We start from the raw sequence: 5872 nt of genomic DNA, 5'->3' as shown, positions 1-5872 counted from the left end.
CCTTCTTCATCCTCCCAATATATTTGAAAAAGGACTTTTTGTTATCCTTAATCTTGGACGCTAATCCGAGCTCTATGTCCGCCTTGGCCTTCCTAACAGCTCGCCTACAGGCCCGAGCAGAGGAGGTATACTCCTCTTTGGAGATTTCACCCCCCTTCCACCGGGCGTACGCCGCCTTTTTGGCAAGCAGGCAGTCCTTGATTTTTTTGAGGGTAGTGCTTCCTCACAGATGTGATAGGTGGTTGAAATAACACACATAAAGCAAAATACGAAGAAAGATGTATTTTGTGTTGCGTTAATTTGTTTTAATAAATTAATTTAAAATGTTTGTTGTGCCCTTTCTTCATTCATTGCCACAACCTCCAGCTGCACAATGAATGAAATGAGCATGCTAAAATGTGCACAGTGCTATGTGATTAACATGTGTCAGACTACATTTTGAGCTTGATTCATTGTCCTTTAGAGTTAATGGGAACATTGCATATAAGCACGGAGCAGAATTAAAGTTGTATATATAAAAAACCCCTTTGAAGTTTTTGATCTTTGAATAATTGACATTGCATATTTTGCATTCTTATAATTTTTTTTCTTGTATGGAATTTTCAGAATAAAGCAGTACTGTGGTGAGGCGGAAGCAATACCATAATAAAAGATGTATCTGATTTTTTTTGTTTTGACAAGGTTATGGTAGATAAAACATTTACATGACAGCATTACAATATTATAGCTAACTATTTTTTAAAATATTAAATGGTAAACTAAACCCAATACAACAGTTAAATCTTTGGGAAAGTGGCAGACTATCTGAAAATGTGGCTCAGTCTTACTTTTCACTGGAAATGGCACAAGTATCCAGGTGGTAAAAAAATAAAATAAATAGGTGGAACATCATGTATTTAAGGACACATTGTGCCTCTAAGACACCTGGCACATGTTTACTTAATGACACAATGGGATCTGATCCCAGTGACTATGACTCCTGCCATGCCACATGTACTTGGCAGAAGGTGCAGTTATTGGGAACTGATCCTATTGTACCATTTTTACTTTCCAGTGCAGGAGGAGACTGGGATCATAATTCCAGGCTCCCCCCTGCACCAGCAAGTTGATAGAGGACCTAATTATTGACTCTGGGCTCTGAGACCACATGGCAGACTCAAACAGGCTCTGGTGTGGTGTGGGGCTGGAGCTACCAAAACGTTTATTGTTGTGGCTGAAACTGATAGTCAACTGATTGTCTGTCTGGCCAAAACAGCACCAAGGCCAGCTTGACTCCTCAGTGGGATGAGCTGTTAAGTAGCCCACTAGTGCCATCTGGGCTGGGCTGACAATCGGCCGATTTATCAAAACCTGGCAGTTGCAGCTTTGGTTGGGCAGTCAGGAGTTGGGCGATCAAAGGCTCCCAGCATGGAGGGAGCCAAAGGGTTTGCCTTGCTGGAGACTTTAAACCCTGCCAGAAGCCTCTCATTTTCTATGCTCTGGTAGCCTGGCCAGAGCTCCAGGCACAGGGTTTAAAGTCCTTGATGGGGAAGCTGCCTCAGCCTGCTTTTCAAAGCTCCCCAGGTGCTGGGACCAAGAAACTGGGGTGCTGCTGCCTGCTGTCTGTGCCTGAGTGCCCAGGGCATTTTAAAAAGCACAGTTGCTGCCCAGTTGGGCATCAGAATCTGTCATGGGTTGCCACATGTTCAATTTAAGGTGTGATACAAATATGAATACAGATCTTTCTTGTGTGTTTGCTATATTATCACCCCAAAAATTGGCATTGAGGTGTGGCTGCATTACCGTTTATGGCACAATTACTCCTTAAACACATCCTAAATGCAATATGTGCCGGGGCCCTCAGTCTTTCTTGCAGATACTGTCTATTTTATCCATCATCAACTTTTTTGGAAAAAGCTGCTGTACTAGTAGAAGCTACAGTATTATGGGCCTCTTGCATAGTTCAAGCAAAGCACTTTGAGCTAATAATGGAATGGAGTTGGAGATATGGAAGAAAATGCATGGAAGAAACATAGTTTACATTTTGTAGAAAGTATAAGAAAAGAAAGTAAAAATAAATCCTCTGACATATTATGACATGTAGAGTACTATTATTGTTTTCCTTATCTTACTTTTCCAGGTTGATTTTTGTATAGGAATTAAGAAACAAGTACATTAAATTTTATCTTAACTGAGTTATTCTGATTAAAAATTTGAAATGGGATAGTCACTGATGATTCATAATGCATATTATCATAGTTCTTAATAATGATGTGAAGTTTTTATGGTACTTGCTTTTCAAACATAACTAGACCAAGCTGCCAACCATGTAATTTTAAGGATTTTCAGAGAATTTCATATGGATAATTTCAAAGGTTTATTCTTCTTCCTTTTCTGCCCACTCCACCAATCCAATCTGAAAGTGTGTTCTCTTTCACTTAAAAGGGTACAGACCAAGACTAGTCTCAGGACTAATACTGTTAACAACTAGAGCTTTGCACGTATCATATCTTATGTTGGAAGATTTTCATTCTACTTATGAGAATCACTTGAATCAGATTCTACTGAAGAAACGCTCTTTTAAAGTAGACTTGTAGCCAGGAACTTTAGGTAGTTCTTTAATCGACTCTCTTTGGTAGTCATTGAGTACAGGAAGAAGCAAAGATAGTGGAAAATGGCAGGGGTGTAAGTAGCATGGTTTGCATCCTGGGCAAACTCTGCCAGAGAGCAACAAGGGGAAAAAAAGGAGGGGAGGTATTGCTGAGAGTTGGAGGGGTGCTTAGTGTGGGGTTGGGGAGTGAGCACAGGAGTCTTACCTGGTTTAGGGGGTCAAAAAAAATAATCCTTGCCTACTGCTGCTGTGGCGGGGTTTTGCTGTCCTGGTTTTTGCTGTTACAGCAGCAGGAGCATTGTGCATGCATCTGACTGTTATCGCAACAATAGTGACATGGGGTGGTTTGCTGTTGTTGCCAGAGTGTGGCTTCTTTTGGCTGGGGTGCCATTCTGGTGCTCCCACTAAGTTGGCACCTGAAGCTGGTGTCTTGCTTGCCCCACACTCCTCCCTCCCTTCCCCCCAATCCATCTTACATCCCACTCCCAAGCTACACTATCAGAGAAAGGTAGAGTGGAGGAGAGGAGATGCATTGTATGAAGGAGAAAGATGCTGTCAGAGAGGGAGGCATAATGCAATAATGAAAAGAGAGCTAGATGCTTATGCATAATGGGTGATGCTCAGCAGCAGAAAAAAAAGATCAAACTTTGGAAAAAGAAACACAGGGAAAAAAGAGGTTCTGCAACTTGAGCTAGTGAAGGAGAAAGCCTAGATATACAGATGGAGGGATGAGATTTCAGGGGAGAGAGAAAGATTAGTGTGGGCTAAGATGTGTTCTGTGCCATGCTCTTGGATCCATGTAGCCAAACTGGAAATATTTTGTCTTGCAAGGAACAAGATTAGTAAAGTTTATTTTACTTTTTAATTCTCCTCTGTCTTTCCTTTTGGGCAATTTCTCTTGAGAAGTGATACCTTTTGTAATAAATGTTAGGATTGTTATTGTTATTGAATTAAAGGCCTCTTAAGACTTTTTTTCAGATTCTCCCACTCTAATAATACTATAATATTTAGTAATATTTATAAATACTAATAATATTTAGTAGTATTTCTGTGGATAATATGTTTAACTCAGGATCTCTTGAATTATTTGTGTTTGTGCTATTTAAAAGTTGACTTTGGTTCTCATAATTCCATATTGATTATTTGTTTTGTGTTCAAGTTTTCCCTGTATAATTGGATTGTGAATGGGCCACCAGGTTACAATGTGGACACAGGTTAAAAGAAGTTGAGCAATATTAGTTAGGTAATGAGGGAGATTAAGCTTTTCTTGGCCTCTTACAAGAAAATACACTTGGAGAATTTTCTTCTATTAGCTGTATACCAGCTGTTACAAGATATCCAATGCCCCAACAGAATCTAGTTACTCTTTCTGACTCTGGGATACTAAAGCACATTCTTGAACTCAGACCCTCTCTCTTGGACATGAGGAACTGCTGTCTAGCTACTTTCATTCCTAAAACTGGGTTGTAAGTGGATGGGTACACATCATGTTTACTTAGACAACTTTCAGTTTACTCCTGAAAAAGTGGAGCTGAAATGCCATGCACAGCATAATCTCTTGTATAAATTCACTTTGGAGGGAGATGGAAGTACATTTACATCAGAGAAAGTTACACCAGTGTCTCTTGTGTGCCCGCTACCACTGTCTGTTTCACTTTAGGGTAGCTTTTTGTTAAATGCAACTCACTCTCATGCCAGTTAATAATAATGCCTATTTTGGGCAGCTGGCTTGGGAGAGCAAATTGCATATCTAGCCCTCACTTCAGAGTAAATTTACTGCACAGTAAAATTAAAATACTGTATGGTAACGTTGTTGTGTGTCTGTACCCTGAGACTGCTCATTTCCCCTCCTCTCACTTCTGTGTTTCCTTAGACTTCTTCCTTACCTGTGGGAACTTTGGGTTTAACTCCATTAACACCCTCAGGAACAATCTAGCTGGAGAAGGAGTGTCAAAGGAGTTTCTTTATCACAGTGAATTTACCTTTAAGGCACTGAAGAGCTAACAGTTTTTGAGTCCTGAGATTACTTGGACCAGGTCCTATTCCACCTATTAGGCATCCCAGGGGATTTTGGCACCTAAGTGCAATTCTGTTCCATCCTACTTAAGGCCACCTTGTTGCTTTTTTGTGGCTGGGTCTTAAGGATCAGTTGGTGGTTATTAAAAGCATAGATGCAGTAATGCAGGGGTACCAAACTTATAGCCTATGGGTCCTGATATCTTCTGTGAAGACATGTCATGTGCCCAGTGGGGCTGGGAATTTTTGGGTAGAGCAAGGATGGGTGGAGCCTGCTGCTGAAATCTGGGACATAGAGCCCTGTTTCTGATGCTTGTTGGAGGTAAGGGGTAACAGATGTATGAAACCTTATGGCCACTGTTGCTGCCACCCACTCTTTTGCTCTTTTTACTACCACTGCCATGTCTGAATCTGGACCAGGAGGACCCTGAGGTCTGGATTCAGTCTGAAGAGTGAGTTTGATACCCTTGCATTAATCAATTTTTAAGGACTTGAATGGAGTAGAGCACTTGGGTGCATCATGTCACTTAGATTCTCAGTAGGTAAAATAGAATCTAGCTCATCTACCTCTCTTCTGAGTGCACATATCCTGCGAATCTGAAGTTGGATAGATCTGTCCTCCCTTCTCTCTTCTGCACATATAATGTGGCAATAATAAGCTCTTTGGGATTCCACTTAACTCAGGTCTGTGTGCCATGTGCTCCATTGGAAAAGCTCCAGATTGTCTATTCATTCTTGGCCTCCCTTGCCAGAGGTTGCATATAAAGATGATTGTTGCATGGGGATGGGCCATTAGGTGAGAAGCAATCAAAGTTGATGGCCCCAGGTGACAGTCTTGATAGCCGGTGGTGATAGTTAGGTCTATGGGAATAGGGAAGTATTCGATTCGCATTTGGCTGATTCAGAGGACAGTAGTTTGATTCAATGATTTGAATCACTGTCCCCATTTGATTTGGCTGAATCAGAATCGGAGATTCGGTGCTGATGCAATGCTGATTTGGAGATTTGGATTGGCTGGGGAGAGGTAGGTACAGCTGGGAGGCTGCAGGTTCTTCCATGGCTCCTCCAGCTGTCCCTGCCTTTCCCTGAGTAGGGGGGAGCTGTGGGAGAAGCCCCCATGGGTGCCCTGCCTGGTCCCATTCCCTGCTCAGCCCCAGCCTCCCAGTCCTTTAAAAAAACAAAAATAAAACAAAAAAATGCACTCAGCAGCTGCAGCAGCAGGGATCAGGGCCTGAGGGCTTGTGACAGACCCTCCCCCCCCCCCCC

This window comes from Gavialis gangeticus, unplaced genomic scaffold (assembly GCF_001723915.1).
Source record: "Gavialis gangeticus isolate Ggan-Ray unplaced genomic scaffold, GavGan_comp1, whole genome shotgun sequence".
Lineage (NCBI taxonomy): Eukaryota > Metazoa > Chordata > Crocodylia > Gavialidae > Gavialis > Gavialis gangeticus.
The sequence above is the reverse complement of the archived record's forward strand: the minus strand, read 5'-3'. Positions refer to the sequence as shown.